Here is a 12,877-nt window from a genome sequence, read left to right on the forward strand (position 1 = left end):
TCGGATTACTTAAATGAATAATTGGGCTCAAAGTAAACTGTCTATGAACAATATTGGATCCACTCATTTGGTTCAAATATTCAAATCAAATTCAATAGCATTTTTGGGCTTCGAATAAATTGGATGTAAAGTAATCAGATCACGATATGGATTTAAAATCAATTATGAACAGTACCGAATTTAAAATTTTGTTTTTGGTTGGATTTGATGTTAAAAAAAAATTTATTGGATCATCAATGGGGTTGAAACAAATTTGATCCAATGAGGGAAATCGATCAAAAATGAAAAACGTAAAGTATGAATCGAAATCATGTAAGTTTTGGAATCCATTTGAGAATTTGAGTTACCTTTTTGACGAATCGAGATCCGTTTTCAACGAATGAATCAAATTTGGAAGATCTTGGTTCTTTTGTCAGAATGAGAAAATCTCCAAATCGAACATTGTACCACCCACCATGCGAGATGTACAACTCATTCTTCGTGTTCTTCGTCAATCCAAGAACATCTTCAAAAGAACCACCAACACTTTTGGGTTTTGACTCCAAATTCAATTCAACACTTGGAGATTGTTGCTTTGGAACCCAAATTTGCTTCACGAATTTTGGCTTCTCAACATATGACGATTTTTGTGAGTAAACCTGCTTATTCTTCCGATTCATCTTCTTCTTCTTTTTCTTTCTCATCTTTTTGCATCTTGAAGTCTTGACTCCATGAACAAACCCACTTTTCACAACATCAACTTTGTGAATTTGAATCAAATCTTTTGGAGTTTGATACTTGTGAATTTCTTGGATCACCGGCTTCCGATAAGGAATCATTCCTTCAAACGAATCACAAGAATACAAAATATCATCGGTTTGAACTCCAATTGAGCAAAAAACTTTTTCATCATGAAAATCAACTTGAACTCCTTTTTCTTGAACATCAAGAACATCACATTGAACTCCATTGTCAAGAACTTCAACTACCTTAAGAGCACGAAGATCATTTGGGTCTTCAATAAGAGAAACATATTTCTTATTGAACAAATATTTTTCTTCTCCTCTCTTATCACTACTACGTGATATTATGGAACATGTAATATCAGCCAACCATTTGATCTCACAAAGCGGTTGAAATATCAAGCTTCCATGATCATCCTTCAATCCTCCATAAGAAACCATAGTTCCCCAATATATCTTCTTGTTTAACACAAACCCATAATATTGATCTTTATTGACTTTGTATTTGATACCTTCAATGATCATAATCCAAGAATTGTAAGGCAAATTCACCATGATCACAAAAACTTGAAGAATTCTAGAGAGAGAAAGTGATTTTGAATGGGTTTTCTAGAGAGAGAGAAAGTAACACAAACAAGTATTCTAGAGAGAGAAAGTCGAATTATGGATCAAATCAAGGAAAAATTCGACTTCAAGAACACAAAAACACTCTAATCACGAAGATCCATGATGAAAAATTGAATCAATAAATCAAAATCGCCATCAAGGATCAATTCTTGATGAAAATCAAGAACACCTGCTCTGATACGAATTGTAGTGGTGTTGATTATGATGGCATGTGCGAAATTAGAAAGATCTAGTGATTCATCATACAAATTCAAGAACACAAGGAGTAAATAAATCTTTGTAAGCTCTTATTAGATCTAGAAAGATTATACAAATGGGTTTGTATACAATTTCTCTTTCTAGTCTAACACTCCAAATGCACTCTTACATAATGGGAGTCACTCACTTCCTATTTATAGGAAAGACTCAACCCATTTACACATACAAAGAGGAAAGCCTAAACACTACATCCAAGCATGACTTTGCACCCTAACACCGGGTGCTGGCCTACCCCTTCAGTCCTGTCGACCGGTAACTTGCCTAGCATATTTGGGTGTTCGCCTACCCCTTCGATCCTATCAATCGATAACTTGCCTACCATATATGGGTGATGGCCTACCCCTTTCAGTCCTGTCGACCGGTAACCGGAGACTATTTCACCCTTACTACTACCACATAATACCGTGTCACATAAGTCATAAACTATCTAGCATAGTTCGGTACTAAACTACCCTTTTGGTCCAATCGACCGGTAACTATCACCACTACTACCACTAGCACATAACATCATATTGGGCTAGCACATGAAACATATCAGGTAGTAGCAAACCTAGATAATTATCACAAAGACAATCATCTAACAAACAACTCATACTAGTGCGCCGACATTGTGGCCTTATACCCACTTCTACTAGAAGGTAACTCACATCAATGTCATGTAGTAAATGAACTGCCTCGGCGCTGGGATGGACTCCTCTCAAACTCCTACATATAACAACCTTCTTTAATTACCCTTTCATACTCACAACCCTTTCAAGGGTCACTCGGGTCAAAGTCAAAGTCAAAGTCAATGTCAACACCCTGGTTAAAGTCAACACTCTAGTTGACTCAACTCGCTGAGTTGGTCCACCAACTCATTGAGTTCCATAGATTAGAATTCTCTGAAATCATGATCTAACTCGACGAGTTCTTCTACAACTCGTCGAGTTTCTCTTATCAATAGTATCGTGACTTTTACTCTTAACTCATTGAGTTCTCCTTGGACTCCTCAAGTTCTCCTACATACATAGTCGGGACCTTTTTCTCCTGACACGCCGAGTTCATCCTTGAACTCGTAGAGTCCTGCATCATATCAGTTGGGACATCTGTCTTGAACTCATCGAGTTCTTTGATCTTTAAGTCCATATTCACGTCCATCTAGTTGAGTCCACTTCTACACTCAACCAGATTGCTTAGAAACAGAAAAGGTTGGGGAACCATGACCTGACTCATCGAGTCTTATGAAAGACTCGCTGAGTCCCCCAAAGTCCAAGTCCATATAGTCGATTTTAGTCAGGCTTATTTCATCCAAAGAATAGATCTGACCTGCTAGGGTCGATATAACACATAAAGTTACAAACTTTACATGTGTGATGGGTGTTATGAATCTAAAACTCCAAAACTAAGCCATTAAGGAGTTATAAGGCATGGGATAGGGCCATAGCTCAATAAAGGTGGAAACTTTGAGCTTCCTAAGCTTAAATGTTCCCAGATCTGAGGTCATCACTCTAATATACACTAAAATCCCTAGTGTGACTTAGAAATGTCCCAAAAATGTCAAGCAACAAGCCCTAAAGAATATCTAAGTGATGGAAAGCCAAGGTTTAAACTTTTTACCTCAAACAAGCTAGAAATTCAACCAAAACTCTGGATCTACTGCCTTGTTCTTGGACCTACAAGCCTTTCCTTCCTTCTCCAAGCTTCAAATCACTAAAATGGCACAAAATAACTCTAGAACACTCATAACTAATTAGGGTTTCGAGAATAGGGTCTGAGGGTGATGGAGGCTGGAGTGAAGGCCATATTAGGTGTTTAAATAGGGTGGAAACCCTAAAAATTAGGGTTTTATTTAGACAGATCTACTCGTCGAGTCGAGGCTTCCGACTCATCGAGTAGACTCTTCCACCTTCACCAGCTCGACCCTCTTCTTCCTCATATCCTTCGACTTCCTATCGAGGATAGCTACTAGTCGCTCGATATAGTTCAGGCTGTCAGCCACCTGAATATCCTCTAGAGGCACCACTAAGAGTTGTGTACCAGGTACTTCCGTAGCCAGTAGACATGAAAGGTACTGTGACTCTAGCTAAGCTCGATTGGAAGATCCAGCCTGTACGCCACCTTGCCAACCTGGACTGCAACCCTGAAAGGACCAATGTATATGGGGCCCAAATTGCCTCACTTCCTAAACCAGATGACACCTTTCCAAGGCGGCACCATCAGGAGAACCCTATCTCCCACCTAAAACTCCAGGTCCGAACAGCGCTTGTCGGCATAACTTTTCTGCCGACATTGAGCAGTCTAAAGCCTGCTCCGGACCTGATGGATCCTCTCCGTTGTCTTGTGGTGGTTGTCGAGGCCAACACAAATAATAACCCTAAATATTACACACTAAAATAGTGTATAGTGGTAAAGGGATCGAATCCACGGAGATTGGTTCAATTTATAACTCTATGAAAAATTTCTTTGTAAAAATACTTGTAAAATGACAATAAAAATAAAATGGGGGGGGGGGGTTGGTGTTTTGAAATACTTGAAACAAACTAGAATTAACTATGATTTAAATAGACAAATGCAACAAAAATAAGAGTTTGATGTAAAATCAATAAGGGAGAGATGGTTGACTTAAAGTTTCCTCACTTTGACTTTTGATGAACATATCATTAGAATCCAATGGTGCAATACTTTGATTTAAATCCTTAATTTGGCTATAGTAATCCAAGGAGCTTGAGATTACCTAGACTTTTCTTAATTGTTGAAATGGCTAGAGAAGCTCATAACAATTTCCTTAGTCAAAGTCTCTAATTCCAAATAGCATGTAATTAGTGAAAGTCAACTAGCATTAAGAACCAAAAAGTCACCAAATCCAAGAGGGGTCAAATGCTTTCACCACCATGTTGGAGGAAATGTTTTTATGATTGTGTGAAGCAAAAACAACACAAAAATCATTTGTTGCTTGCTAATTTGAGGATCCTTTACTTAATCAAGAAATTAGCCAACTAATCACCACAAACACATTTAAACTCATGAACTAAAACATACAAGTAGTGATAAGATGTTAAAACACAAAACATTCCCATAAAGATTTAAGAACATGTTCAGGGATTCTTCAACATTCAACAAAAGTTCAAAGGATTAACCAAAAGTCAACCAAGATTAGTTTAGCCAAGTATGGCTAAACCCAAAGAAACAAAGTTAGAGAAAATTGTACCAAACATTAAGCAAGAATCAAGAGGTAAAAATATGATGTTCTTCAAGTGTTTATGGCCTTCCAAAGTCTTCAAAACTCCATAGAGAATCTCCAAAAATCGGATGTCCAAGAGTCTCCAAAAGATGGGCACCATCCTTCCTCAAATAGCTCAAAAGAAGAATTTCCGAAACTGCCCCTGCAGGAGGTTGCGCGACCCGCGTGGTGTTGCGCGGGTGGTCCCTGGATGTAAGATCTTTGAGGTTTTGGGCCTCCATAGCTTAGCCCACTTAGCCCAGATCGAATCCAATCACCTCCTAGCCCATTTTCTTCATGTTTTTCTTCATTTTAAGCCCAATTTGACCTCTCCAAATCCTCCAAAGCTCGTGCACTCTCCCGATTAAAAATCTACGCACGCTTGAATAAACTCCCGCATCTTGCGAATTTAAAATTTATTTCTCTCCAAGCCTTCAAATAACCATCAAGCTCGCTCCATGCATCATCTCCACAATCACCAAGCCTAACATCGTTTTTGTCTACCAAATCTCATCGCTTCCCATACGTCCCGAACACTCCCGCTCCGCTAGACCCAAAAACCTGCAATTATGCTCACAAGATTCGAAAGTACCCGAAATAGTCATAAAATAACAAAAGGGAAAATATGCATGGAAATTATCTAAATTATGAATGAAATATGCTAAAATAAACTATAAAAAGAAGTAAACAAAACTAACTATCAAATCACCCCAAGCTTAAACCTTACTTGTCCTCAAGTAAGACAAGACTAAAATGAACTTGGGATGAACTATCCTAGAGAAAATAAAAAGAATGGATAGAGCCGCAGAACCTGATCACCGTTAGTCAACATGGTCAGAATTGATCTTGCTATTACCTCACGAATTTTTCATCCGATGACAATGGTACCATAAACCATAGCCAGGACAACTCCTTTAGGTGAGTAAGGAGGGATGAGCAGTCGTAGCCTCAATGGAACATGCATACAATGAAGAATATCTGTAGTAGGGAGAAAGCAGTTGGATGGGCTCGGGTGGAGCTCTTCTGTAAATGTACACTCTGATCTCACGTTTGCCAGTTTCTCTCATGTGTAACTAGGTTTAATCGCTCGGGCACCGTTGTAGGAATCGGATCACTTGGTGTTGGCTCAAACCTCCCGTAGTATCTGACTCGACAGTCTCCCTAACATCACCAATTTGCGAAAAACAACTCGATCTATATACAATAAAACATACCTAAATAAATGAATATCAAACGTTGGGTGACCAAAATATTGGAAAATTTGTTCAATAATTGAACCGGTCGCCCATCTAAGATAATCGCCGCTTGGATTTTTATTTTATTTTTTTGTATTTTTTTTCTATTATTTTTTTTTGTTTTTTTTTCTTTTTGGAGGTATCAATATGATAACACATACTTGAAGGTAATATACTAACAATCGTAATTTTTAACAAGAAAACCCTTTGATTCAAAATTTGGTTCCTAAAGTGTGTAAGTGGAACCGAAAGGTTAGTAATATAATCCAAATGGTCTCAACGAGAAAATGACCATGTGTGGAGCATAAAGATATAATGTAAGCTCCTCTTCAAATTTGTGAATTTTTTTTTTCAAAAATAATGAAAATGTCCACATGCGGACTAAAAGACTTCTCCAAAATCCTAAGAAAATCGCAAAAAGATATGGTGATGTAAAGAGACCGGATATGGATTCTACTCGGGGACAAGCACTAGTGCTTCATCCTAACGGTTCAAACATGATCAAGTGTGATCCTCTCGGCGGTAGTGACCGCAAGGCTAAGACATCCATTGCTATAGTATATCCTACAGTCATTAGTATTGTATGCATAATTCTTCATGAAAACTACCTGTTCATGATCACTTACCCCTTTAAGCTACCAGCATCTGATCCCAAGTATGAGATCCCAAACTGCAGCTAATGGTCCCGGTTCGATGGGTGAGATAACAACAAGATCCTGAACCAATAATGATACAATAACTGTGAACCTATTCCATGGCATCCAGGGGTGAGAATAAACAGACAACAAAAATGCATGAATGTTAATGCCTAAGCTAAATGTTATGCAAAAATATAAAAGGTGAAAAAGAAAAAATAAATTTTTTTGGATTTTAAAAAAATGAATGAAAATTAGCTTAAATCTAAAATGTTATGCAACCTATTAAAAATGCATGAAAAAAAAATATAAAAGGAAAATGAAATGCCCCACCCCAAGCTTAAGAACAGGCATTGTCCTCAATGCTTAAGGTAATGGCAAAAATGACCTAAATCGGAGGATTGGATGACGGGAGATGTTTGTGGCGGTGGTTTCGTGAAATTACGACCAGTAGAACTCCGATAATCTTGAATTTTCCGGTGAGGTGGGTGCTGGAAGGTTATATGAGAGGAATGGAGTGGGAGGTCAAGATGATTAAATGAGGAAGAAGGGAAGCTGAACATTTTAATCTATGGGTCAAAAAGGGTCAATTTCGGTCAATGTTGGTCAAGAAAAGTCAAAAGGTCAACTCATTAAAACCTTTGGTCAACACCTGGTCCAATAATAGCCAAAAATAGCCCAAATTGCCCAACATAGTGCGTGGGTCGCGCAGTGTAGCACGCGGGTCGCGCAGACCTTGCAGTTAAGTCTTGGGCCAATGTCGCTTCATCACACCTGGCCGCGCAACCCACCCGCGCAACAGCACGCGGGTCGCGTAACCCGCTGATGCTGATCTTCATTTTCGCTTCATTTATCTTTGATTTTCACCCGTTCTTGCTTCGGACAGCCCCAAACACCTAGAAACTCTTGATTTCTTCAAAAAACAACTCTTTTGAATCCCAAAAGCATCTTCAAAACTCATTTATTCAAATTAAAAACACAAAAACACAATGCTTTCCAAAAATGCCTTTCTTTAACGTCTTTGGCGAGACGCCTCCAAACTTCACTTTAACACTTTGGGGCATCCAAATGGATGACATCTTGGACATTTGAATCAAAACCTTCATTGAATGGCTTCAATCGATGTCCATTAACCTTGCAAATTTTCCCCGTGTCTACATTTTTTAATTTCCACACCTGCATTGGGACTCTTTTCTTGTATTTGACTTTCTTTTTACGGGAGAACCATACCGGACTTAGACCTTTGATATTAGAAATCATCCAACCATATTCTTTCTTGTACTTGTTCAGTAAGGTGACCAACTCTTCCCTCTTTGACATGGCTTTTGAGTAGGTGACCGGTTGGGCGTCTTCTTTCTTGGGATACGTATCCTTTGAAGAGTATGACAAATTTATCGCTTCTGGCTCTTGTGGTTGTTCTACCACTAGAGTTAGTTTCTCAATGGTAGTGGGTGGCTCAACCTCTCTTTCGTTAATCCCTATTACTTCCTTTACAGTTTCATTGACAACATTTTTAATTTTTTCTTCCTCTTTGACAACTTCTTCCACTTCTACTTCTTCTTCCTCTTCTTCATATAACACTCTTGGGTCATCAAAAGTTTTCTCATCTTTCAAAGGAATGCAACATGCGTTATGACATGGGCTATCTTCAGATGGTAATTTGTGTTGAGCTTCCACTATACTCAATGATTGAGCAATTTGTGTTATTTGTTGCTCTAAGCTTTTGAGGCTAGCTTGAGTTGTTTCCTAGAAAATTTGGGTAGAAGTGGCAATGCTTTTCACAATGTCCTCTAAGGACATGCTTGGCATTTCAGTTTGTTGAGGAGGGTAAGGATAGGGTTCTTGGAACAGTGGAGTTGGTTGGTATTGGTTATTTCCCCAAGTTTGGTATGGGTTTTGGTAATGGTTATTTCCCCAAACTTGGTTGTTGTCCCACCATTGATCATGTTGAGGCTGATCATAACTCCATTGGTTTGACCGGTAGTAGCTTCCCTTATCTTGCACTTCTTCCCATTCTCCTTGTAAATATGGACACGTGTCGGAATGATGTCCATTTTGGGCACAAAAATCGCAAAGAAGAGGTGTGGGTTGCACACTTTGGTCACTTTCAATCATCATAACTAACTGAGCCAGCTCAGAAAGTTGGTCTTCGGTGCAAGGAGTGTTCATTTCCAAATCATACTTTTTTTTTAATTTCGGGGTTTTAAATTAGATTACCTGCACAATGAGATGTAGGCATAGAGAAACAAACTGATTAAATTAAAACCAATCCCCGGCAACGGCGCCAAAAATTTGGTGGTTGTCGAGGCCAACACAAATAATAACCCTAAATATTACACACTAAAATAGTGTATAGTGGTAAAGGGATCGAATCCACGGAGATTGGTTCAATTTATAACTCTATGAAAAATCTCTTTGTAAAAATACTTGTAAAATGACAATAAAAATAAAATGGGGGGGGGGGGGGGGTTTGGTGTTTTGAAATACTTGAAACAAACTAGAATTAACTATGATTTAAATAGACAAATGTAACAAAAATAAGAGTTTGATGTAAAATCAATAAGGGAGAGATGGTTGACTTAAAGTTTCCTCACTTTGACTTTTGATGAACATATCATTAGAATCCAATGGTGCAATACTTTGATTTAAATCCTTAATTTGGCTATAGTAATCCAAGGAGCTTGAGATTACCTAGACTTTTCTTAATTGTTGAAATGGCTAGAGAAGCTCATAACAATTTCCTTAGTCAAAGTCACTAATTCCAAATAGCATGTAATTAGTGAAAGTCAACTAGCATTAAGAACCAAAAAGTCACCAAATCCAAGAGGGGTCAAATGCTTTCACCACCATGTTGGAGGAAATGTTTTTATGATTGTGTGAAGCAAAAACAACACAAAAATCATTTGTTGCTTGCTAATTTGAGGATCCTTAACTTAATCAAGAAATTAGCCAACTAATCACCACAAACACATTTAAACTCATGAACTAAAACATACAAGTAGTGATAAGATGTTAAAACACAAAACATTCCCATAAAGATTTAAGAACATGTTCATGGATTCTTCAACATTCAACAAAAGTTCAAAGGATTAACCAAAAGTCAACCAAGATTAGTTTAGCCAAGCATGGCTAAACCCAAAGAAACAAAGTTAGAGAAAATTGTACCAAACATTAAGGAAGAATCAAGAGGTAAAAATATGATGTTCTTCAAGTGTTTATGGCCTTCCAAAGTCTTCAAAACTCCATAGAGAATCTCCAAAAATCGGATGTCCAAGAGTCTCCAAAAGATGGGCACCAACCTTCCTCAAATAGCTCAAAAGAAGAATTTCCGAAACTGCCCCTGCAGGAGGTTGCGCGACCCGCGTGGTGTTGCGCGGGTGGGTTGCGCGGGTGGTCCCTGGATGTAACATCTTTGAGGTTTTGGGCCTCCATAGCTTAGCCCACTTAGCCCAGATCGAATCCAATCACCTCCTAGCCCATTTTCTTCAAGTTTTTCTTCATTTTAAGCCCAATTTGACCTCTCCAAATCCTCCAAAGCTCGTGCACTCTCCCGATTAAAAATCTACGCACGCTTGAATAAACTCCCGCATCTTGCAAATTTAAAGTTTATTTCTCTCCAAGCCTTCAAATAACCATCAAGCTCGCTCCATGCATCATCTCCACAATCACCAAGCCTAACATTGTTTTTGTCTACCAAATCTCATCGCTTCCCATACGTCCCGAACACTCCCGCTCCGCTAGACCCGAAAACCTGCAATTATGCTCACAAGATTCGAAAGTACCCGAAATAGTCATAAAATAACAAAAGGGAAAATATGCATGGAAATTATCTAAATTATGAATGAAATATGCTAAAATAAACTATAAAAAGAAGTAAACAAAACTAACTATCATTCGAGTACCACTTCGGTACTCCCCATGACCCTCTGTCCAACCTCACCCTATCATATCGGGGTTCTGTACTTCCTCCCATATAACATCTCGAAAGGAGGACAGTCGATACTCGTGTGGTACCTATTATTGTGGTAAAACTCTGCCAAGGGAAGGTAGATAAAACTCTAAAACGCATGCCCGCAACATATTTTTCAAAGTCTAGTTGGCTCGCTCGTTGTGACTATTTGTCTGCGGGTGAAAAGCAGTGCTAAATGTAGACGAGTACCAAAATCATCGTGAAAAATCTCTCATAATGAGAAGTGAATCACACTTCATGTTCAGAGATCACGGAAACTGGCACCCCGTGTTGAGCTAATACCTCTCTGATGTAGATGTTGACCAGCCTCTCGACCGAGATGCTCTCCTGGATTGGAATGAAGTGGGCACTCTTGGTCAATCGATCCATGATGATCCAAATCGAATCAACTCCCCGTGTGGTCCTAGGAAGCTTTGTGATGAAATCCATATTAATATCCTACAACTTTCACATAGGGATATCAAATGGTTGCGTCTTCCCGTGAGGTGTATGGTGCTCCGCCTTGACCTTCCTGCAGGTCAGGCATTTATCGACGTACCAGGCTATATCCCTCTTCATGTAGGGCCACTAGTACTCAGGAAAAAGATCTTTGTATATTTTCGTTGCCCCAGGATGAATAGAAAACCCAGATTTGTGCTCCTCCTCCATCAAATCCTGGCACACACCCGCATGATATGGAACCCACAATCTATGGTGTAGTGTCAACAACTCATGACTATCATAGTCGAAGTAGGAAACCTGACCCACGATACGCTCGCTCTTCCGATGTTCCTCCTTCATAGCCTCCTGTTGGGCCTCTCGGATCTACTCCAGGAGCGCAGTCACTTCTATCATCCGCAAGCAAATATCTCTAATCGGGGTTGCCTTGCGCCTACATGCATCGGCCACAACATTGGCCTTCCCCGGGTGGTAGAGGATCTCATAATTGTAATCCTTTACCACATCCAGGCATCGACGTTGCCTCATGTTCAGATTCTACTGATCCATGAGGCACCTCAAACTCTTGTGGTCCGTGTGAATGGTACATCAGACCCCATAGAGGTAATGTCTCCAAATCTTGAGGGCAAATAAAACCTCCCCCAACTCTAGATTGTGTTTCGGGTAGTTCGCCTCATAAGGCTTTAGCTACCTTGAGGCGTAGGCGATAACGTGCCCTCTCTACATCAGTACTGCGCCCAAAATCGAAATGGACGCATCACATTATACTACAAAATCCTCCATGCCCTCTGGAAGGGATAAGATCGGCGCTTCGCATAGCCTCTGTCTCAATGTCTCAAACGCTGCTTGTTGCTCAGGTCCCCAACAAAAGACAAGAGCCTTCTTCGTCAGCCGGGTCAAGGGTACGACTATCTTGGATAAGTCTTGAATGAACCTCTGGTAATATCCTGCTAACCCAAGGAAACTCCGAACCTCGGATGGAGACTTCAGAACCTCCCATCTCATCACATCCTCTACTTTAGACGGGTCAACCAAAATCCCATCCTGGTTGACTAGGTGCTACAGAAACTATACCTCGTGCAAGCAGAACTCGCACTTAGAGAATTTGGCGTATAAGCTCTCCTCCTCAGGGTATCCAAAATCTCTCGCAAGTGCTCCTCATGATGCTCTTGCGTCTTGGATTAAACAAAGATGTCATCAATGAAAACGATCACAGACTGATCCAACATCGGTCTGCATACGCGGTTGATGAGATTTATGAACACGGCAGGAGCATTGGTGAGCCCGAAAGGGCATCACCACGAACTCGTAGCAGACATAGCGAGTCCAGACATAGTCTTCTGTACATCCTCATCTCTGATCCTCATATGATGGTAGCCTGATTGTAAATCGATCTTGGAAAACCAAGTTACCCCTGTAGCCAATAGAAGAGGTCATGAATCCTCGGGAGTGGGTAATGGTTCTTCAAAGTTACCTTGTTTAGCTCCCGGTAATCTTTACAGATCCAATACCACTCCTCCTTCCTCTTCACAAATAAGATCAGGGCTCCCCAAGGTGAACTAATTGGCCTGATAAATCCCTTGTCTAACTGCTCCTGCAACTATGTAGAAAACTCCTGCATCTCCGGAGGAGCCAACCGATATGGTGCCTTGGCTATCAGAGCAGCATCAGGGACTAGGTCGATCCTGAACTCCACCTGCCTTTATGGAGGTATCCTAGGTAGCTCCTCTGGAAATACATTTGTGTACTCTCGCACCACTGGTACATCACTCATAGTTGCCTTACCCGCCTCT

General features: G+C 39.9%; 1 protein-coding gene across 1 annotated transcript in view; it reads right to left on the bottom strand.

Moving 5' to 3' along the window:
* Positions 1-12,877, bottom strand: part of LOC145089039 (protein translocase subunit SECA2, chloroplastic-like) — a 40,687-nt gene that overhangs the window by 4,301 nt on the left and 23,509 nt on the right. The gene's annotated exons all lie outside the window — the stretch shown is intronic.

This window comes from Lactuca serriola, chromosome 2 (assembly GCF_051521515.1).
Source record: "Lactuca serriola cultivar US96UC23 chromosome 2, Lser_US96UC23_V15, whole genome shotgun sequence".
NCBI classification, from domain to species: Eukaryota; Viridiplantae; Streptophyta; class Magnoliopsida; order Asterales; family Asteraceae; genus Lactuca; species Lactuca serriola.